General features: G+C 46.1%; 1 protein-coding gene across 1 annotated transcript in view; it reads right to left on the reverse strand.

Annotated features, from left to right (window-relative positions):
• LOC126188359 (lachesin-like) overlaps positions 1-24,165 on the reverse strand; it is a 724,055-nt gene that overhangs the window by 356,390 nt on the left and 343,500 nt on the right. The gene's annotated exons all lie outside the window — the stretch shown is intronic.

Below are 24,165 nucleotides of genomic sequence, written 5' to 3' on the forward strand. Positions count from 1 at the left end.
CCTAGACTTAGAAACTACTTAAACCTAACTAACCTAAGGTCATCACACACATCCATGCCCGAGGCAGGATTCGAACCTGCGACCGTAGCAGTCGCGCGGTTCCGGACTGAAGCGCCTAGAACCCTCGGCCACCGCAGCCGGCCCGAGATGTCAACGAAGCAGAAAGTGATTCAAGCGTGGAAACCACTTCGAGAGAAATTACGGTTGCTAAGGTTAGGGCACATGTATCGACAGCAAATACTAAGAGAGACCTTTAAGCCGGCTACTGAATCTCTCAGGCAGATCTCAGCAAAAACAAAAGCACACGATAACGATGGTGCTGCCATTGACGGATTCATTATTCGTCACGCTCCTAGTCAGATAGATAGAACATTCGGCGTTAGCAGGGGAAGACCGTACATGCCGGGCACGCATCCTACAACTGTAACTGATTAAACAATACACATTGGTGATATGTGGTTTGAGAGAATACCTGGCTTAATGAATCTTATTTTCCTAAGACCTAGCCGACCGGAGTAACCGAGCGGTTCTAGGCGCTTCACTCTGGAACCGCGCGACCGCTACGGTCGCTGGTTCGAATCCTGCATCGGGCATTAATGTGTGTGATGTCCTTAGGTTAGAAAGGTTTAAGTAGTTTTAGATTCTAGAGGACTGATGACCTCAGATGTTAAGTCCAATAGTGCTCAGAGCCATTTTTGAACCTAAGACCTACCAAAAGTCCTATAATTATTCAGTTAATTATTGGGAAACTTACCGTGAACTACTGCATATGGCTGATGTACATAAGATTGCGAAAAGCCAGAGCAACAAGAAATATAAAACCATAATAAAACCAATGCTTGATGGCGAAAACAACAACAACAGCAGCAGCAGCGGTGATGGTATTGACGTTGGGCATAAAGCAATGAACAATCGAATCCCGCAGTATATATATTATGACGACCCCAACGAGCTAACAGATCGAAAACGGCTGCTCATGGCATCAGCTGCTGCAGGTAATACAGCTCATTCGAATGAAACTGTTCCAATAATCTTTGACATTAGAGGTAGAGGTATTCGAATAAGTATGGAGGCAGTAGTTCGAGAACTGCACAAACCAGCATGCAAAATATGCCCTTCTAGGCATGTTATGATTAAAGGTTTGGATCACTTATGGCAAGCTGATCTTGTAGATATGAGGGAATATTCACATGAGAATAATGGATTCAAATATATTTTAATTGTTATTGATACATACTCCAAATTTGCCTGGGCATTAACTGTTAAAACAAAGATGGGTAGAAATGTCGCGGATGTGTTTGAGCGTTTGCTACAAACAGGGACGAATCGATGCCAAGACACCCTCCAAACCGATCACGTTGGAGAGTTTTACAACAGGTATTTCAAGATCGTAATGCAGCGGTACGGAATACATCACTACTCAACATTCGCTCACCTAAAGGTAGGTATCGTGGAGCGTCTGAACCTGAACCATAAAAGGTCGAATGTGGATGCGTTTCAACCTTCGCGGTTCATACAAGGGGGCAGATATCCTCCGAGAAATAATAGCTCAGTATAATCGAACCGAAGATAGCACAATAAAGATGAGACCAATCGACGTTCATGATATTGGACTCATGGATACCATGTACTATCGCATTAAAATGCTGGATCCACGCAGATAGAAATTTAATGTAGGTGGTTTGGTACATATCTCAAAAAAAAACAAGACAGCATTTGAGAAATCAGACCTACCGAACTGGTCACCAGAGATATTTACAGTCTCAAAGGAGCAAAGAACGAATCCTAGAACTAACATACTGAAGAATAGTAAAGGCGAAGATATCGCAGGCTGCTTCTACACCGAAGAGTTGCAAAGAAGCTCAGAACCGGATTTTTTCTCGTGGCGAGAGTCATAAAACGACGTGGAAATAAAGCACTAGTCAAATGGCTTGGCTTTCCTGCTGCACAAAACAGTTGGATTGATGGTGACGATTTTCTGTACAATTGAGGCACATAGTCCACAACCACCGCGTAGCTTAACATCTGTGCTAGGAGACGCATTTGAGGAGGTGGTGGTATTCTAGACAAACAGCCAGTGGAATTACACATTCCGGGGTATAAATACTGTGGACCAAGAACAAAGATTCAGAAACGCTTGGCACGAGGTGATAAGGGTGTTAATCTGCTCAACGAAGTGTGTAAGGAACATGACAATTGCATACGGAGCAGATCAAGATCTCTCAACTCGTCACATTGCTGATAGGATTTTAGCTGAAAAGGCTAAAGCGATAGGGAGAAGAAAGGATATTGGTGTAGGTCAACGCATCGCAGCATTTGAAGTTGATAAAACCATTTGTGGAAAAATTAAGTTGGTTTTAGGAGTGATGAATTTCAAGCGAGTTTTGAATGCTGCACGTTGTGCATTAAACAAGGAGAAAGAAAAGGGCGGAAAGCAGAGCTGTTTGAAGAACTGTATCCTTACAGCGATGTATGCAGCTAAAATCGCACTGAAGCAGAAAGGTGCGGGAAGCAGAAGGAGAAGAGAAGAATCGGTTAAAGCACCTCATTTGGTGACCTGCAACCGCCAGAAAAATGACAACCATACTTCACTCAGAGAAGACGTGTGTTCTGCAATTATCGGCGCTATTAGGACTTTAATACATACCTCTGTAGACATCTATGCATCACGTTTCTCTTGACGTTTACAAAGAGGAAGAAGCATGCTATATAAGGAGGAGCTTTAAACATGCCTTCATCAGTTGAGGTTCAGATGCAATGCCTTACACTTTGGCGAAAAAGTAACGATCATGTACGTTGCGTGAAAATTACTTCCCGCCAATTGATTTGAGCATTGGTGAATGGCGAAATGCATTGATTGGACCAGAGTTCAGAACACCCTCAAATGAATCGCTGTCTGTGACACCAACTATCACTAAGTTCTATGACAGACGAAGTCACATCTCTACCGTTTACAGTAGCATAATCACTTGAAGCGCTCTGCAGTTACAGCTTCTGAGGCAGGTGGACTATGAAAGTATTCGATTACGGTGTTCAGCCCATCTTTGATGATTTTTTGCACTCGTATATCTTCATATTTGAAATCTTTAATATCCTCAGTAGATACCATCGAAATGTTACGTCGAAAAATAAAAATTATTTACTGTATATTTGCTGTACAAAAGACCTCTTAGTTTGCATGTAATACACCGAGCTGCGTATGCGTCTAGGAACATTTTACCCGGTTTAAGGGTTAACTGCAGTGGTAGAACTTCACAGGACGTCTGCGGCCGGTAAATGCATTCTTGGCGGAAAGCTACGATGGCTGCCTGTGGCAGGTCACCAATTCTCTCTTTGCAGTGTTGTAGGTCACAGCAGAGACGGCGAACATGCGTCCCTCCGTAGTGGAAGTTAAGCAGCAGACAGTAGAGAGAGAGAGAGAGAGAGAAAGAGAGAGGGATAGGGGAAGGGCATGGGAGCGAGAGAAAGAAAGAGAGAGAGAGGAAAAGAATGAGATGTTGTTGCCGATATCCTAACACATACGGAAGTCACGAAATAATGGCCCATCAGCTGTCATGCCATCTTTTCTACTCCATATACTTTCTCTAATAACTGACATTGCACTATCAGACAGCCCACATACTCGTTTGTGGCCACATCTGAGTGGTCCTACGTGGAACTCGTTCCCGAATTCTTTAAGCAGGAAGAGTTTTCCCGTGGTGAGTGGAATCTGTTTCTTTCGGCATCCTACAGTAGCTGAGGAGATACCTGTAGAGGAACAACAGTTGAACATCTCGGATCTGTATGATAACTTTAATGCCTATGAGACCGAACACAGAACAAGCATCTAGCCGATAATGTCAGAGACTAACGGAAGACGGATGCAGATTGGATCAGTCACTAGTCCAAGCTTCGACTTGAGTTTTGCTGTACTCTTAAAGTAATGCTATCTTTACGTTACATCGTAAGAGCCCCATACAACATTTCAGCATATGGAAAAGTAGGCTTTCTCGTCGAATTTCACTGAAGATATTTCCTCAGATTATCATGTAATTAGTGGCGTCGTATCATCGCAAAGTTTCGACGACTTTTCACATTGTCATCTTCAGGCAAATTGTCTGCTTCACGTCCTGTTCGATCGTTTACAGCTGCTGGACAACAGCCAGCAGCACGACTGGAAACCCGGTCCACAGATCCTCCACCCAGCCCCGTGCCGCGTAGCTCCCCACCATCTTACGCGACATCTCCTCCAGAGGCGCGTGACTGGCCCACCCATTTTCCCCTGAGCAGAAGAGGAACTCGACAAATGGTTCAAATGGCTATGAGCAATATGGGACTTAACTTCTGAGGTCGTCAGTCCCCTAGAACATAGAACTACTTAAACCTAACTAACCTAAGGACAGCACACACATCCATGCCCGAGGCACACTTCGAGGCCCGAGGCACCGTAGCGGTCGCGCGGTTCCAGACCGTAGCGCCTAGAACCGCTCGGCCACTCTGGCCGGTAGGAACTCGACACTTCACCTGAAGATGGTAAGTGGGAAAGTTACCGGAACGCTGCAACACGACACCATAAATCGATTGATAAACCGTGAGTGTTTCATCAATACTTCATACGAGTAAAGACACACAGCTAAAACAATAAAAAATTATTTTCGCCCAACACACATTTCTGTTACGTCCAGGAAGTAAGTAAATTAGTGGGGTAGCGGCGCAGTGAAACGAGACACGGGAGATGTAACGCAAAATAACATGGGCACGGTTAGTGAGCGTTTGACCTGCTCGACGATTCCACTGGGGAAGCTAGTAACGTAGTTCAGCACATTTAGTAACCATACAAGTGCATAACTTAAATGATAGTCTGATATTTCAACCCTGCAGAAAGTATTCTGAGAACACTGATAGCGTGGTGTGACTTAGCAGGTCGCCCTCCTCAAACACTTCTTCCAGATCAGGATGTTGCTACAAACGACGACAATCAAATTTTTCTTCCAAATCAAATGCGATTTGAATATCACAAAAAATATTCATACCAGGAATAACTGAACTCGCCCACTTGCTAGAGTTGACATTAAACTAATGAAAAGACGGCGAAAGTACGCACCAGTCATTCAGTCTGTTAAGTTGAAGGTATGTGTGAGTACCGCGTATACCATCGAAGAAAAGCTATAAATGCTATTCATCTACGTAGAGAATAAGTAACAGAAAAGTAACTGCAATAATGCTTCCTTATTATAATACTGTTATAAGTAGTACAGTGTTGCAGTACTTTTAAACGATACGTTAAGAGAACGAGTTACGTTACACATTTTACCTGCACTGTGTGCTAGTAGGGGAGACTCTTAGACGGCAGTGTACCTATGAACACATAATGTTTCTTAGTCGGTGCTTCAGTCTAGTTACTGATTTTAGTCACACGAAGGAATGTGCTATAGAGACCGCCATGAGCAGTTTCCACCATTGTCTACAATTTTTTTCGTCTGACATTAAGTTTTATTTTGTGCTGCACTTGAAAATATTTCGCACTTTACAAATTTAAGTTCTGTATAATGTAAGAGAGTTCCAAATACAAGATGAACCGAAACTCAACCGCCAAACTATCAGTGTTTATTCAGGGACGCCTTCCTGGTATTTTCGTACTAGTTCAATGCCCAGGCTTTACCCAGGTATTTATGAATTTCATCTCGCACATGCCTCTTCACAACATGCGCTGCTTCCTCCTGCCGCCTCGTACATTTTATGTCTTCCATCCCACACCTCTTGCAGCTGCATAATCATACCTGCTACCTTTTTCACAAACTGGCTACCCTTGCAAATTCTCCACATGCCTGCTACACCTCCCTCTTGTCCCCATTATTTCTGTTTCTATCCATTACCGCCTGTATCCCTTACCTACATCTCTCTCACAATCTCTCCCTCCACACTCTATTCCTCCACTCACTATCCACTTCCCCCCCCCCCCCTGCGGATTTGGGGGAAAGAATAGGCACGCAGTATTCCTGCCTGTCGTAAGAGGCGACTAAACGGAGTCTCAAACGTTTCAGCCTAATGTGATGGTCCCCTGTTGGGTTTGACCTCCATATCTCAAAATTTTTCCGAAGAGCGAGCCGATTAGGGAAGGGCGCCTTACTTGGTGCATTGTGTCCATCTTGCGTTGAGATGTTTCGCCAGCTTATTCGTTGTTGGATTGCAGTCTTGCCTGCTCTCCATCTCTTGGGTATGGATACGTTCCTGCGTGCAGTTTCCGCCATGCAATGGGAAGTGCCACTTTCTGCACTAACGGCGACCATGGACTATATGTCACCTAAAACCCAGCACGGTAGCCAGTCCGTTGTGGTGGGGCCGCCATGTACCCTGTTGGTTGTAGCCCCCTGTCAACACGGGGATCGCTCTACTGATGCCTGCGCCGTTTACTCCCCATGTATGCCAAGGAGTAGATTCCCATCTCCCTGGGGCATCAGGACTCCCAGCAATGGCCATCCTGCCAGGTGGCCCTTGCTGTGGCTGGGTGGCGCCCATGGGGAGGGCCCTTGGTCGGAGTAGGTGGCATCAGGGTGGATGACACGCAATGAAACGTGGCAAATCATCTCTTGCTGGTGGCCAGCCACCAGCAGTCTCTAAGCGTTCAAGGGCTCATTTTAAAGCTAACTTTTATGACCCCAAATCCCCTCCCTGGCCACACCATGGGAGGAACGAAAGGCAATGAATGAAAGTGAGTCGTATACCCCCAGGTATCTCGTCTGTACCAGAGCTGCCAGGGAATCATTTGTTTCGGTGAAGCCTCAGTTCTTTGTAGGACATTTATAGGACAAGTTCGGGGAGGTGGACAGCTTGTCCAAAATGTGGTCCGGTTCAGTCTTGATAAAAACAGCATCCCCTGTGCAGCCACAGGCCTTGCTCGCTTGTAAGAAGCTGGGGGATGTTTCAGTTACTATCACGCCACATATAAGTGTATTTCGTCAGGTGTCCACCGGGGTCTGAGGGATCAAGTTGCCACCGGTGTCTTCATCTTGGCCTTCGAGGGTGACACATTACCTGAGAAGGTCAAGGTAATGGTCTACCATTGTGATGTCAAACCCTATATCTCTCCCCCAATGCGGTGCTTCAAGTGTTGAAAGTTCGGCCATATGTCTTCTCGCTGTGCTTGAGAGGTGGCAGAAGCCCCCTTTCATATTTCTATCTTACTCTGCGTAATTCGATTTTCCTCTCTAATTGCATGCGGTGAAAAGTTGCTATTCCTTCCCACGCGGACTTCCCACGCAGTGTCTCTCGTCACCCAGGTGGTCCGATGACAGGCAGGCTCCGCTGATCTTGAAAGGGTTAAGCCGACGGGTGTGAGGGAGTCGAGTGAATGCTTTCCAGTCTCCGACATTGTCATAATAGCGGCGGAGACACGCCCGCAAGGGCCTAAAGGAGTGGCTGGGCTAGAGATTCCGTTACTTCGCAGAAACTTAGCGAAAACACTTTCTGACGGGCTACCAGCGAGGCGTGGGAATGACTTGTGTCCCCAGGCAGTCTTGGCGGGCCAATTCCCACGTTTTCTGCAAAATTGTAACTGTGATTGGCTAGCTCAGGGCATAGCTCCGTGACGTAGCAAAATCGGCGCAGAAATTGGAGCCAAGAATCTCCATTGGTGGAATGGTAGTGCTTCAGCAATAGAGTGGATTTTCCGCCAGTTTTCCCACTGTCGTGGGAGCGGGATAGACTGACATACACTGAGGCTAAGCATAAGTTTGAACAACTACATCCAGTACGCATGACGTCCACTTATACAGCCACTGTCGCTCCTGTTACAGTTGCCATAGCTGCACCACACACCATCAGCACTCAGAGCCAATGAACCACACCTGCCCCCTTGATGGTGCGGGGCACTTCACTCCCTGTTTCTCCTGCTCCATCTACTTCAGGAGCAACACCCCCCAACCATCGGGGACATCAGTTCCCCCTTCCCAGCCGGAGAAGTGTAAGACTTCTTTAGTTCCTCTCGCCAGGAAGGGTTTTCTTGGGAACCTCCCTTCACAAGTTCCGACCGCTTTAAAAGTGGACACCCGCAAGTGGCTCAAACAAACACCGGTCGCTGATTGTAGGGCCTCACAGTCGTCTTCCATCCCTAAGACTGACCCAGTGAAGCCCCCCAGCCTGAACCACCGAAGGCAAAGCGAGATAAGCTGAAAAAGAAAAAGGTTCCCAAGAATTCCGACATTGCGGTGGCACCCGTCCCACAACTTCCTACAAGCTCAGTGTCTGAGGACGAGATCGAGATTCTGGCGTCTGCTGAAGACCTGGATCTCGCCGGTCCCTCAGACGCCATGGATGTCACTCGCACTGGTACTGAATCGGTGGCGTAAACTGCCTTCCTAGTCCCTTCACACCTTTCTGAACCATCGACAATATCATCCTCCAGTGGAACTGCAGCGGTTTCTTCCATCACCTAGCTGAGCTCCGACAACTTATCAGCCTTCACCCTTTCTTCTGCATTGCTCTTCAGGAAACTTGGTTTCCAGCGATGCGAACCCCCACCCTCCATGGCTATTGGGGTTATTATAAGAACCTGGCAGCTTATGAAAGGGTCTCTGGTGGCGTCTATGTCGTTCACTCTCTTCACAGCAAGTCCGTCCCTCTCCAAACACCTTTAAAGGCTGTCGCTGTTCGGGTGTGGGCGCCACAGGCTGTTACTGTCTCCAGTCTGTATCTTCAACCAGATGGGGATGTTCCACAGCATGTCCTGGCTGCGCTGATCGCCAGTTGCCGCCACCTTTCTTGTTACTGGGCGACTTCAACGTCCATAACCCTCTGTGGGGCGGGTCAGTGGCCACAGGTCGAGATGCCATCGTTGAGACTGTATTGGCACAGCTCGACCTCTCCCTTTTAAACGATGGTGCCTTCACACATTTCAGTGTGGCGCATGGCACGTACTCCGCCATTGACCTTTCGATCTTCAGCCCTGGCCTCTTACCGTCTGTCCAATGGAGTGTGCATGACGACCTGTGTGGCGGTGACCACTTTCCGATCCTTCTGTCTCTGCCATGTCACTCTTCTGGGCGCCCTTGCAGATGGGCTATGAATAAGGCTGACTGGGATTTGTTCTCCTCCATTGCCGCTGTTGAGCCTCTTTCTAATGACGCCATTGATGTGGTGGTGCACTCGGTCACCACAGACATCGTTACTGCCGCAGAATCTGCCATTCCCCGTTCTTCTGGGTCCCCTCGGCGGAGGACTGTGCCTTGGTGGTCGCCTGAGATTTCTGAGGCGGGCGCTCCAGCGTCACAAGCGGCATCCATCTGTAGAAAACCCCGTCGCCCTTAAACAGCTCCGTGCGCGGGACCGCCGCATCATTCGCCAACACAAGCAGAAGTGCTCGAAGCGGTATGTGTCCACCATTGGCCTCCATGTCTCTCCATCGCAGGTGTGAGCCAAGATTCGACGCCTCTATGGCTATTGGACCGCTGTCAGCGTCCCTTCGCTCTCACTGAATGAAGCAGTTTGTACTGACTCCGACGTAATAGCCAACCACTTGGCAGAGCATTTGGCTCTGAGTTCCGCTTCTGCGAATTACCCACTGGCCTTCCGCTCCGTTAAAGAGCAGCTGGAACGTCGGAGCCTTTCTTTTCGCACCCACCATCCTGAAACCTACAATGTTCCATTCAGTGAGTGGAAATTTAATGGTGCCCTAGCCGCTTGCCCTGATACCGCTCCTGCGCCACATCGCATCCACTGTCAGATGCTGAAACACCTGTCAGTGGACTGCAAGCGACGCCTCACCGACCTTTACAACCGTATTTGGGTCGAGGGTGAGTTTCTGTTCCAATGGCGGGAAAGCATAGTTATCCCCATTTTGAAATCTGGCATGAACCCTTTGGAGGTGGACAGCTACCGCCCCATCAGACTCACCAACGTTCTTTGGAAGCTGCTCCAACAGATGGTGAGATGGGATTGAGTTGGGTACTCGAGTCTCGGGGCCTCCTGGCTCCATCTCAGGGTGAGTTCCGAAAAGGCCGCTCTGCCGCCGACAATCTGGTGAGCCTGGAGTCCGCCATCTGTACGGCCTTTGCCCGCCGTCAGCACCTCGTTGCTGTCTTCTTTGACATGCGGAAGGTGTATGATACAGCGTGGCGCCATCACATCCTCTCTACTCTTCACGATTGGGGTCTTCGGGGTTCGCTGACGATTTTCATGTGCAATTTTCTGTCGCATCATACCTTCCACGTGCAAGTCGCGGCCTCTCTTAGTTCGTCCCGAGTTCAGGTGAACAGGGTGCCACAGGGATCTGTTTTAAGTGTCTGCCTGTTTTTAATAGTAATTAACGGGCTCGCTGCGGCGGTGGGAACGTCCTTGTATGCTGACGACTTCTGCCTTTACTATAGCTCTATTGGCATTGCAGCTGCTGAACGTCAGGTGCAGGGCGCTATCCGCAAGGCGCAGTCTTGGGCTGTAGCGCATGGCTTCCGGTTTTCGGCAGCCAAGACCTGCGTTATGCATTTCTGCCGGCGTCGCACTGTTCACCCGGAGCCGCAGCTTTATCTTGACGGCGAACTTCTTGCTGTGGTGGAGGCACATAGGTTTTTGGGTGTGGTTTTTGATGCCCGGTTGACTTGGCTGCCTCGTATTCGGCACCTTAAACAGATGTTTTGGCGGCATCGAAATGCTCTGCGATGCTCGAGCCACACCAGCTGGGGCGCCGACTGATCTACCCTCTTACGGCTTTACCAGGCGTTAATCCAGTCTCTTCTGGATTATGGGAGCCTGGCTTATGGTTCAGCATCCCCTTCGGCATTGCGGGTGCTGGACCCAATCCTTCACAGCGGGATACGCCTTGTCACTGGTGCTTTCCGGACCAGCCCTGTGAACAGCTTACTTGTGGAGGCAGGTGTCCCTCCACTGCAGTTACGGCGCCACAATTTACTGGCCGCTTATGCTGCCCTTGCTTTTAGCTTGCCCTGGCATCCAAATTATCGTCTTCTGTTCCCGCAATCGGTCGTCCATCTGCCAGAACGTCGGCCCCGGTCAGTTTGTATGATCGCGGTTTGCATCAAAGAGCTTCTTTCCGGGCCCGGGGTTTTACCTGTTCCACCTCCTTTCCGGGACTCTTTGCGTACACCCCCGTAGTGTGTTCCTCGCCCTTGCCTTCGGCTCGACTTGGCACAGGGCCCGAAGGACTCAGTCCCTCCGGAGGCCTTCCGCTGCCGCTTTTATTCCATCCTACCCACTATCAGGGCTCTGGTGTTGTTTACACTGACGGTATGATGCTTGCTGGTCGGGTCGTTTATGTTCTAACTCTAGGAGACCATTACGAACAACGATCCTTGCCGGATGGCTGCAGCGTTTTTACTGCTGTGCTGGTCGCCATCTTTCGTGCCCTAGAGTATATCCGCCCCTGCTCAGGTGAGACCTTCGTTATCTGTAGCGACTCCCTGAGCAGTTTACGAGCTATCAGCCAGTGTTTCCCTCGCTCTCGTCTGGTTATGGCTATCCATGAGTCCCTGCATACTCTTCCCCATTGCGGCCGCTCTGTGGTCTTTGTGTGGACTCCTGATCATGTCGGTATCCTGGGCAATGAACATGCTGACCGCCTGGCCAAACAGGCCACCAGTGAACTAACCCTGGACATTGAACTCCCGGAGACTGATTTGCGAGCTGTCTTACGCCGCAAAGTTTTCGCGCTAGGGGACGCTGAATGGCGCTGTCTGACCACCCCTAACAAACTCCGTGCCGTCTAGGAGATGACGACTGTGTGGCGGCTATCCCTGTGAGCCACTCGCAGGGACTCAATAGTCGTTTGCCGGCTCCACATTGACCACACGCACTTGACACAAGGCTATTTAATGCGGCATGAGGACCCACCTCTCTGTCGATGCAGGTCGGCTTTGCCGGTGGTCCACATTTTGTTGGCCTATCTACTTTTAACTATACTCAGGCAGACGTTTGCGCTGCCTGATACGCGCCCTGCCCTTTTAACTGATGACTCTGCTATGGCAGGTTTAGTTTTGCGTTTTATTCGTGCAGGGGGCTTTCATCATTTGCTCTAAATGTTTATCTGTCTTTAGTGTTGATTCTGGCCTATGGCTTACGGTTTTAGACTGAGTTTTTAATACATTTATCGGTGATTGGCTTTTCCTTTTTTTCTCTATGGTTGGCCAACCACATTCACACTGTGTGATTTTAATTCGTTTTGTCTGATCTGTGTCTGTGTCTTTCTTGTCCTGTGTCGTCTGCCGTATTTTCTGTTGTTCGTTTTTTATTCTCTGTGGGTGTTTTTAGTTTTTGGAACAAGGGACCAATGACCATCGCAATCTGGTCCCTTTAATCCCACAAATCAACCAACCTCCATCCACCTCCTCCTCTTCCCCCTCACCATCCATATCCTCCTCTAAGCTCTGTCAGGCCATCTCCTTCTCGCCGCCCACTCCATTTTACTCCCTACTCCCTGCCAATCAGCTACTGCCCCCTCTCTACGTATGAAGTTCTCCTACATCTCCCAATTCGTCTCTGCCTCTCCCTCTCTGTCCATTTCTTCCTCCCCCTAGCTCTCTGTCTCCTCCTGTCATCATCATAACTCTGTCCACTTCATCCTTTCCTTCCCCCTATCTGAGCCCCTCTCTTTATCAGCCTCCTCTTACTTACCTCATTCTATTCACCTCCTCCTGTCCCCTCTGCCTAAATATCTATCTGTCGCCTTCTCCCTAACCATCTCCTCCTCTCTCCTCTCATTTTGTCCACCTCTCACTTCTCCTTACCTCTGTCTGTCTCTCCCTTGCCACTTGATGTTCATCCTCTTGCAACTCATTCTGTTCAACCTCTCATGATGACTTCCTTCTCCCTATGGAACCCCTCCTCCCCTCTTCTTACTTTCCATCCACTCCTCTCCCTCCCCCTCTCATGATGATACATAAGCACTAATAAACAAATCAATTAATTAATTTCTCTGTCCACCTCAGCCTTTGACCTATGTTCATCTTCTCTTCCTCATACTGTCTGCTGGTTTCCTCCTCAATGAGCATCTCCTCCCAACCATATCTTCATCCTCTCCTCTCTGGCCCCCTACTCATTCCATCTCCTCCTCCCCCCTCTCAGCCCATCTCATGCTTCCCCCTGTCCCTGTCCATCCCCTTCCTCCTTCTTTTCTGACCATTCCCCCAGCCAGGCCCATCTACACAAGTGGCCGCTGCAAAACAGGTCGATAAGGCAAGTTGTTGCTACTCTGACACACTTGATTTGCTGGATAGCCTTGTTAGGGGTCTAAAAACCATTTTTTCCTCTTATCGTCTAGGCTGCACTACAAAGTAGATCGATAAGGCAGGGAAATACTACTCACATATGTCGTACAGAGTAGCGTATGCGCGTGAGGAGGAGGGGAGTGGGGAGCAAAAAATAAATGTTCTTGCGGATACCTTCACTCATACTGAAGTTTGAATACGTTCTACCGCTCAGTGCCATATGTTTTAAAGCGTGTGTTCACATCTACAGAATGTACCTAGTGATAGCCTGAATTTTAGAATATATTTGTTTGGAGAGGTTAGTAATAACAGTGCTGACTGTATAATGAAAGTACCTTGGTCTGTGACACACTTCAGCAAACTCTTTTGGCGTTAACCGTTCGCGGCTCTAGTGGACACTGCAGAATGATCGCCAGCGTTCACTCCAGCTGGATCCAGAGCACGGCACGTCCCTCCTGCACCTGCTGCAGCCCTGCTGGGCTGGCGGCTGTCCAGGGAGCGTTGTTCCAGTGTTCCGTGTACCGGACAGGCGGCGGGCGCCGGCCAGCGCTAACAGCGGCACTGCGCCGGCCAGAGACCCAGTTTCCCTACTCTACACGCTGGGACGCCGTTGTTTCGAATTTATTGTCAGAGTACTGACCATACTTATACTTCACGATTCATTAAAATTTCTCGTAACTCGCAGCGTATTAAACATAGCTTAAGCCTAGTTTACACGGAGTCACTATGTTTCTAAACTAACAACGGGACATGATACTGGCCGCCCTCTCATACAATCGCAACGTGGTGGGATGGAAGAACACTGGAAGTGGACGCTTACTTTGCATTATGCGCCGATACGCAATACCTTCCGGGAAATTACGGTCAAAATTTCGAAGTTACTTCATCAAGTAATTCACGAGGCGTATAATTGGGTGCGTTGGTTGCGTAGTGGCTAAGAGCACTGTTTCGAAGGTTTGAGCTCCGTGCTGGTAGCAAATCCTATGCATTTTTTTTTCCTTTTATCTTTTTGTTGCTGAAGTACATCAACTGCTACCAACAGTTCACGTTTGTCTCAAAAACATAATAAACGTGGCTCTTGAGTCCATCGACACATGAACGATTTAATGGAATGCCATAATGTCCATGCAACAGCCATAAAATCTGGAAACTTCGCAAAAGAGACCAATCGTCAGTATGTTGACAAAGTTTTGTTATCTTACATAAGAATGGCGTCATTTCTGTACATAACTGACTCATGAGGTAGGCAAAATCATACTTCCGTATACGATTGGCTGTTGTCCATGAAATCGGAAGACAGACGAGTTCATTAAAAATAATTCCGCCAAAAGTATAGGTCGCTATGTAAGCCGCACGATGTATATTTTTAGTGACAGGTGAATAATTACATACATCGCTTACAGAAATTCCCTTCTCTCGTCGCACAACTGGAAATCACGTTACGCCATTGAAATACACACCTTGATCCATAATCAACGGTAGGCTCCATCTTTCGAAAAAATGCATCCATAAGAGTGGTTTGCCGCAGTATTATCGCCAGATCGTGGTCTCCCTAATGATATTCAGGCAACAAATATGAATGCGGTCACGTCCCTTCGAAAACAGCTCGTGGTGTTTCGAATTTTTATCTTTTGAATGTTTTTTTTTGAATGAAGTGGCTCTTTTGAAACACGAAAGAAGGGAAAAGTTGAAAAACTAGAATTTTTATATTTTTAATTTTAGATACTGTTACTATACAAGATTATATGGTATTTGTGATGACATAAAATAAGATTACGATTACCTGTTTTTTTTTGTCAATAAGTCAACTGTATTTTAGGAAGTCACAAAAACAATGATATGGCATACTTCCGCGATTAGAAAAGCAAAACTAAACGTAAGTTTGGAATTGGCTATGGCGATGCGACACTGGACTGATGAAGTCACGTCGAAAATTTCACCATTATTTTCCCGAAGTCTATGGAATGTTGGCATCTAAGACGAACACTGTGTCCCTTTACATTCACCGTTCTCTCAACATGCCAGGTTTCGACTGTACCAGACAGAGGCCCACGTGGGTCCCCCTTGCAATTCACGAACCTACGATTCCAGGCACTGCGCATGAGCTGCCCGCAGTGACGGAAGTCGTCGGCGGAACTATTCAATTTCGGAGAGTTTAACCGCATGAAACTATGAGGTGCGTGTGTTTTTAGGTTAAGTGGCGCTTAAATAAACACAGCGTGTAGTGTCAAACTGCTCAGTTACGCTGTGTGTAGGTGCTTGTGGGATGTAAATGATAACCGCTGCTAGGACTAAGTACGAGGTAGTGCTGCACTTGAGACACATATTCGTCATATGAACACCAAAGGATTGACAATGATGGTGTTACTGACCAAAATACGTTTTTAAAAAAGTGTAATATGACATCTAAAACAAATGCAGATCTATTCATGCATTGGGAAACGTCTATAGATCCTCATAGGTGAATACAAAGCCATGTCAAAGAGAGAGCCTTCACTAAAAGCACAGCTGCGCAAATGCGGATATTTACTAAAGAATACATTGTGGACCTAACGGTCAAAGCAGGAGATTATAATACGCACGAAGCGAGGTCCTTGATGTCTAAAAGTCAGAGATAACCTCCAGACAGTGACGTCGCAAGCATATGGAATAAATTTGGCGTTTATGGACTGTGGAACGCGACGTAAATACTAAGAGGGTTGGAACTTAAATAGTGGCACCTATTTATTTATAGGTCGTACAGAATAGACACGTGCTTCAAAGTTTTACTGACATTCAAAGTAGTCACCAGCATTGTGTATAAACTGTTGCCAGCGATGTGGAAGTCGTAGGATAATCTTAGCAGTTCCAGTTGTATTGACAGTTCGAGCGGCGCGGTCTATTGCCCGACGAATTTGTTAGCAGTTCTGAAGCGTATGCCGTGAAGTGTTTCCTTCAGTTTAGAAATCCAGTTGAACTTACGAGGGCTTAAGTCAGGGGAGTGGAGTAGGTGGTATAGCACTTAGCAGCCCCATCAGTCAAACAAATCAGTAACAGCTTGCACTGTATGTGCATGATCACTGTTCTGCAAAACTATGGTCAGGTCCTACAGAAAGTGTTATCAGTTTGGTCTCTATGCTGTTCATTTTTGGAACACAGCCTCCTCTACGAGGAGTAAAAATCTTCACCTGCAAACAAAAAATAAATCCTTCACTCACCAGTGTATCCTCTTTTCTGACAGCATTTTGAACTCTTTTGAAGTCACTGAATTGTTCTGATGTCATTCCTACGTGCTTGTATTACCATAGCGTCTGGTGCAGTCTGCCAAAATTTCGCCGCGAAGTGACATGTTCTCTATACCGAGTCACATTTCAACTCCTTCTTTGTACTGATTCCAAGCAGACAATCCCGAGCTCCACCATTATGCACTCAGGTCACAGAAGTCACGGGACATCTCCTAATATCGTGTCGGACCTCCTTTTTTCAGGTGTATTGCAGCAAGTCGACGAGCCATGGACTCAAAAAGGCCTTGGAAGTCCCCCCCCCCTCAACAAGTCCTTGAAAGTCCCCCCCCCCCCCCGGAAGTACTGAGCCATTCTGCATATATAGCAGCCCAAAGTAGCGATACTGTTACCTGTGCAAGGTTTTGTGCATGAACTGACCTCTCGATTAATTCCGTAAATATTCGATGGAATTCATGTCGGGAGATCTAGTCGCTAGATCATTTGGTCGAATTGTCCAGAATGTTCTAAAATGAAATCTAGAATATTTTTGACCCGGTGACGTGGCACAGTGTCACCCATAAAAAATCCATCGTTGAATGCTGCAACTGGTCTCCAAGTATCTGAACATACCCATATTTTCTAGTCAATGATCGGTTTAGTTAGACCAGAGGACCCAGTCCATCCCAATTAAACACAGACCTCACCATCATGGAACCCACACCAGCTTGCACAGTGCCTTGTTGACAATCTGGGTCCTTGGCTTCGTGGGGTCTGCGCCACGTTCGAATCCAACCACCAGCTCCTACCCACTGAAACTGGGCCAGGTCCCGGCTTCCAGTGGTCTAGGGTCCAATCATTTAGGTCGGGAGAGGCGCTGGCAGGCGACGTCGGGCTTTTAGCAAAGGCACTTACGCCGGTCATCCGCTGCCATAGCCCATTAACGGGAAATTTCGTCTCAACGGATACGTTTATCATACGTCCCACATTGATTTCTGCGACTATTTCGCTCAGTGTTCCTTGTCTGCTAGCACTGACAACCGACGCAAACGCCGCTGCTCTCGGTCGTTAAGTGAAAGCCATCGGCCACTGCGTTGTACGTGGTGAGAGGTAATGCCTGGAATTTGGTAACTCTGCACACTCTTGACACTGCAGATTTCGGAACATTGAATCCCTATCGACTTTCGAAGCGGAATGTCCCATGCACCTAGCTCCAACTATTAATCCGCCTTCAAAGTCCGTTAACTCACGCCGTGCGGCCATAATAACATCGGAAACATTTTCACATGAATCATCTGAGTACAAATGAGAGCTCCGCGAATACCCTGCCCGTTTATACCTGCTGTATGCGATACTACCGCCGTCTGTGTGCCTGCGTATCGCTACCTCACGACTTTTGTCACCTCGGCGTAAACGAAACTGCAACAACTTTTATTTCAGAGGCGAAAGTGGTGCTTCGACACTTACAAAATTCGAAAACAGTATGTCGACGTATACTGTACTGGTTTCAAGAAACGGGTTTCGCAACTAGATGTCTCATATAAACTATGCTTGAGTAAGTACTGTCAATTTAGACGCATTCTACAAAATGTTTGTCACCACAAACGGTCGTCAAGTCACAGTCACTAAAACGATGAAATTTTTAGAACCTATTTAAAATTTCAATGTTTTAGTAATTGTGACTTGACGACCGTTTGTGCTGTCAATTAAAAATTTTAAATTTCGTTCATTCACACTCCTTGATGACAGTTATGTGGAACTAAAAAATTAATAGTATTACTACTTCAGTTGCTGAAGAAGAGAAATTTGTTAACATCGAGTATAGATTTAAGTGTCAGGAAGTCATTTCTGAAAGTATTTGTATGGAGTGTAGCCATGTATGGAAGTGAAACCTGGACGGTAAATAGTTTGGACAAGAAGAGAATAGAAGCTTTCGAAATGTGGTGCTACAGAAGAATGCTGAAGATTAGATGGGTAGATCACATAACTAATGAGGGAGTATTGAATAGGATTGGGGAGAAGAGAAGTTTGTGGCACAACTTGACCAGAAGAAGGGATCGGTTGGTAGGACATATTCTGAGGCATCAAGGGATCACCAATTTAGTACTGGAGGGCATCGTGGAGGGTAAAAATCGTAGGGGGAGACCAAGAGATGACTACACTAAACAGATTCAGAAGGATGTAGGTTGCAGTAGGTACTGGGAGATGAAGAAGCCTGCTCAGGATAGAGTAGCATGGAGAACTGCATCAAACCAGTCTCAGGACTGAAGACCACAACAACAACAACAACTACTTCAGTAAACTAAGGAAAAAAAAGTGGGTGTCACAGGAACCACCTGAGGCTGGAAGCCATCTCCAGAGAATATCTTTCAACTACTATAGGATTGTGAAAATATAGCTGGTCCGTAAAATAGTTATGCACCTTAACAGAGGCAATTAACTTAAATAACTCATGCCAGATGATGGAAGTTGGGTCTCCTATGTTGATGTGCACGAAACATTTTCTGGGCGAGTTTTAGTTTGCCATCCTGCATATGTTAACGTCGAATTTATGGGGACAAACGCCTGGAGGTACTACATCGTACCCTCTAGAGTGTTGTTTTGGCAGGCGTGGAGGCGTTCGACATTATCTAATCGACTGAAGGCTCTCAAGACCACTGCTAGATGCATGGTTTATTATGCATCATGGAATAAACCTATACTTGTCCTGGTAGCAGGTGCTTTTCCCTGTGACTTCCAGACTGTAAGCGTCGTTGGAAAACGTTTCTGAATATGAGTCTCTTTTCAAAAATGGTTCAAATGGCTCTGAGCACTATGGGACTTAACATCTATGGTCCTCAGTCCCCTAGAACATAGAACTACTTAAACCTAACTAACCTAGGGACATCACACACAACCATTCCCGAGGCAGGATTCGAACCTGCGACCGTAGCGGTCACGCGGTTACAGACTGAAGCGCCTAGAACCGCACGGCCACACCGGCCGGCTGAGTTTGTCTCCTCAAATTATTCGTCTAGCCTAGTGGTTCCCAAACGTTTCCTCTGACGGAACGCTTTGAGAATACTGGTACTTTGATGGAACCTTGTTTACTTTGAAAGTTAGTAAAATTTGTAAGAAATGCGAGAAACCTTCTCATTCAGTGATTACTTCAATTTTATATCGTAATTCATAGCACAGACATTAAATTAAATTTTAAAAAAATAATTATTATCGTCAAAAAATCTTAATAAAGGGCCATTTCATTAATAGTTTTTCGGAAGCACTTATTCACTTTCCACGGAGCATTGGTGTACCGCGTAAGACAGTTTGGGAAACGCTGCTCTAGACATTGCCAACGCCCCCTTGAAGTTAGCCCGTGTCTTTTTGTTACACGTGCGCATCATGTGTTGCTTTTCTTTCCCAAAGTTGGGTAGTAAAGGTAGTAAAGGTAGAAAAGGTAGTTGGTAGTATAACAATAACATCAAGGAGAAAAAAATCTTCAACATCATTTGTTGCAAAGTTTCTACCAACTGTAATGCAAATTGCCAACAAGATCGGCTCGGGGACGTCAGAAATCAGCATCACGAGAACTTGGTTTGTGAGCATACAATTGATGACACATTCTGAGGCAGGTACAGCATTATGCTACAATTCCGTGTGAAATATACATGCAGGAATATTCAGTGAAGTCTGACTGCAAAGTTTGGGAATGTGTTTGCAACGAAGTATGAGCTTCGGTGCTAAAGAGAAATTTCATCTTTTCATCTGCCTGTCTTCCTTCTTTATTCTCAGTTACAATTAACCCGAGAATACTTGATATTTTTATTTACTGGCGTATTGCGTAATCACTGCGTTGTGGGCATGCTTTGTTGTGGTATTAAGTTGTGATTATCTACTAAACTTCTACGAAGAGTCCAAGATGCTACTCAAGGCGGGTGTAAAAATGAATGTGCGCAACAGAAAATAATAAACGCTAAAATGAAGATTTGGTCCTGTCTGACTACCCCCTGAAGCAGATCTTAGTATCTTTTAATGCTCTTTTTTACATATAAATTACAATTAAACATAAATGAGTGATGAAGGCCACTAATAGTACTAAATGATAAACGTTATAGTTCAACACCTATTTATTATAGATTAAAATCAACCCGTTAAGTAAAATTGTCTATATTTCCTAACTAAAATATTTAATCAATTGCCCCACTCTGGTCCTTATTATGACTGCGCGGTCTAATATCACTAACACGAAATGACTGAGATCTACGTACCAAACACTGGAAGACACTACTTTCAAAGATGATCTACGGTGGTGTGCAACCTCAGTGGAAATAAACTAATATGATCACATCTGTTTAGCTTTAAAGCCCTAATAAGTCGAAGCAGTTTGTGATATCACTGTATGTACTGCGTCTGGTGCGTCGAAGTGATGGTTCTCGTTCTCGTCTCCGACGATGGAAGAACTCCAGCCACAAATAAACGCTTTCAAACACTAGGACGGCTGATGGCGGTCCTCTGACTAATATACTCTAATACTATCTTCTCCTCCCTGTGTTCTACAGACGAGAAACACGAACTCCCAGCCACGAGGATGGAGTTCAGGTAATGTCTCAACGTAAGTATAGGCAGAAGAAGTGCTCTGAAGTACTGAATGATGCGTAATCAGCGATGACTTCTAAGCCGGAGGTGAAGTCCAGAATCGTATAGGTTCGCAACAGGACAGTGCCTAATTGTTCTAGCTATAAACTCTCTTGAGAGCAAAGACGGCAAATCCGTCTGTACCCTCAAAGCTGATACCGAGCAACCGTCACACACGGGCGCTCACAAGGGAAGACCTCGTTTCTCCACCGCTGGCTTCCCGGCAAGGCTTGGTAATTCCGAAAACGTATCATATTCCCGAAACCACGGAATATTCTCCCTCTCTACAGATTCTTCCGAACGCCGACCAACCATATTTTAGTCTTTTGTCGTCCAGCGGGGAAAGTTTGCGAGGAAAAACCTATACTCGTACAATGGTATGCTTCTGAGTAAAAATCCTTGGAAATAACCCAGCCTGCGTGGTTTCCGAGGTGCCGCTTCTTCGTTCCTCTCACCTGCGCCCAATATTTGCAGAGTTCCCGGTTATCCTTTCCGTCCTGCTACAATAGCGGTCGGCTGTCACCCTATTGTGCTCCAGAGCTCAGGTGCGGCGACGTGCGTCTAGCTACTTCCTGTTTTTAAGCAGGACCAACACCTGTGCGGGCCTTCCACGCAGAGCTTAAGTTCTGCCTGCCGTTTCATTCCACTGGCGTTCCAGCCTCTACTAGTATAGGCAATCACGCACTACGGCGTTCTGTTAATAAAGATACTCCGTCACCTTTCATGCAATAAGCGTTAACAATTATTTGCAAGGCCTACGTGACAATGTCAGCCTCCTTTAAATATTCATATATACGATGTACAACCTATCATATCAAATGATACCTAATTGTGCTTTTAGTTCACGGCAAAGTATGTGGATGAGTGCTTGTAAGGTGTGAAATTATAGCCACCTTACAAGAGTTGTAGATTGCTCTAAACAGTCACAGAAAGTATTACAGTCTTGTGAATATGCGGTATCTTTTCAAATTTTAAGAAAATAATTCGATGGCGTCGGAATGTTGTACCTCTTAACTGATATTTCAAAACCGATTTATTTTAAAAGAAGATAACAGTGAGAATATTTACAAAAAACTATCATTATATTATGACCTTTTCCTTTAAGAGACTTTGAGCTCTTATGGTGCGAACTTAGATTAGAAAGATTGATAGACAGCAACTGGGTATTACATCAGTTGATATGGCATTTCCTGCCGTTTTGTCTTCAGAAATGGGAGTTTTAAATGCATCTCGTGAGTTCAGTGTGCTGAAGTTAAAGTTGCAAAGATATGTTAGTAAAACTTAGAATAATCCTGACTTCAGAGTTGAGCAATCAGATGCGAAATTTCAAAATGTGTGCACTGCGGAATAAATAGAAGAGCTGGAAGAGTATTTTTAAGGCAGTTGGTAACGGACTTCTTAGTCAAACGGCGAAGCATCCCATTGTCAAATCATAAACTACTGAAGGCACTAACTACTGATAGGCACAGTCAGCAAATGAAAGATTTTGATAGAGAACAAACAATGTATTTACCTTAATAGTGTTAAAAAGTCATTAAATATATCAGTCCATGATATCCAATATCACAAATTTACTGTCTCTGATGGACACAAGTCCAGATCGTCCGCTCTCAAAATTCCGCCATCTCTCTCCCCACATCCACTACTGCTGGCGGCTCACCTCCAACTGCGCAACGCTACGCGCTGTTAACAGCCAACTGCCAAAGACTACAATAGCCAACAACAATGCAAAAAACTGGTTCAAATGGCTCTGAGCACTATGGGACTCAACTGCTGTGATCATAAGTCCCCTAGAACTTAGAACTACTTAAACCTAACTAACCTAAGGACAGCACACAACACCCAGCCATCACGAGGTAGAGAAAATCCCTGACCCCGCCGGGACAACAATGCAAACCAGCCACAGACTGCACACAGCACAGTCAGTGATTTTCATACAGAGCGCTACGTGGCGTTACCAATAAAAAAAACCTAAACAGCCTACTTACAGTAGGTACAAGTATGTTCAGCAGAATAGGCAAGCAAGGCATTTTTAAGTAATGAAAGACAAACACTAGACACCTTCAGTCAGACAACTTCAAACTGATTTACACTACCAAAAGGTCAGTAGCCTTATCCACATCCCGAAATACTACCACATTCTGTGACAGCAGAGGTGCACAGGTCCTGGATGACGTGCGCAGGCGAACCACCCATGCAGATGGCGGAAAGACGCGCCACCTCCCCAAAGACTGTCAATTTACAACTGATCTGTTCTCCCACAACGAAAAACCGATATGCGATGCGAAATGGGACGGTCGAGTAAGATCAGTACTAGGGTAGGCGAATGGAAGGCTTAGACGTGTTACAAGAGTTGGGCGAACGTGCAGTGCATCTGTAGATGAAACAAGAATACTGGGGGCTGGTCCGGCCATTTCTTGAGCGTTTCTGCACCGTTTGGATTCCTTAAGAAGCAGGCCTGCCAACAGACATCGAATGACTGGAGAGCCTCGCTGCTAGGTTCCTAACCGGCCGTATAGCCCATACGAAAGCGTGTAGAAGTGACGAGGATCGCCTTGGCAGAATTCTGATGTATACTTCTTCCACGATTGCACTGATACCATCATATATCTGTCGTAGGGATCACGGGAATAAGAAAAATAGAGACTCGTAGGCGCACAGAGTCAGGAACACGGTCATTTTTCGTCATTACTTGGTTTCAGACAACTTCCTGAAGTGACTCCACACACATTACCACCCAGTTCGTGAATTTTTGGGTGAGCTGGATTTTGCACTAGGTATGTGACTGACAATTCTCATTTCCTGCGTTTCTGATTAACTTCTCTTTCACTTCCTGTCCCACGAGGCTCAAACACACAAAATTCTCCCGAGATCTACATGTCTGCAAATGTGCCTCATGACTTTCTTCTGTCATCTCCCTCTGTCACGCCCCTGACTGCCTTAAAACATGTATCTGCGTGGTCGTGCTTGAGAGTAATGCGTCTGAATATTTTATGTGGCAACGCTTTACAGCTATTCAAACGAAATAAACGTTATTAACATTATACATATTTATTTCTCAACATAGCCATCGTGGTGACGAACACATTTCTCCCAACGATAGACCAGTTTGTTACAATCGACACTCTAGAACCTATGACTTTGTTGACGGAACCACA

Source organism: Schistocerca cancellata, chromosome 5 (genome assembly GCF_023864275.1).
Source record: "Schistocerca cancellata isolate TAMUIC-IGC-003103 chromosome 5, iqSchCanc2.1, whole genome shotgun sequence".
Classification (NCBI taxonomy): domain Eukaryota; kingdom Metazoa; phylum Arthropoda; class Insecta; order Orthoptera; family Acrididae; genus Schistocerca; species Schistocerca cancellata.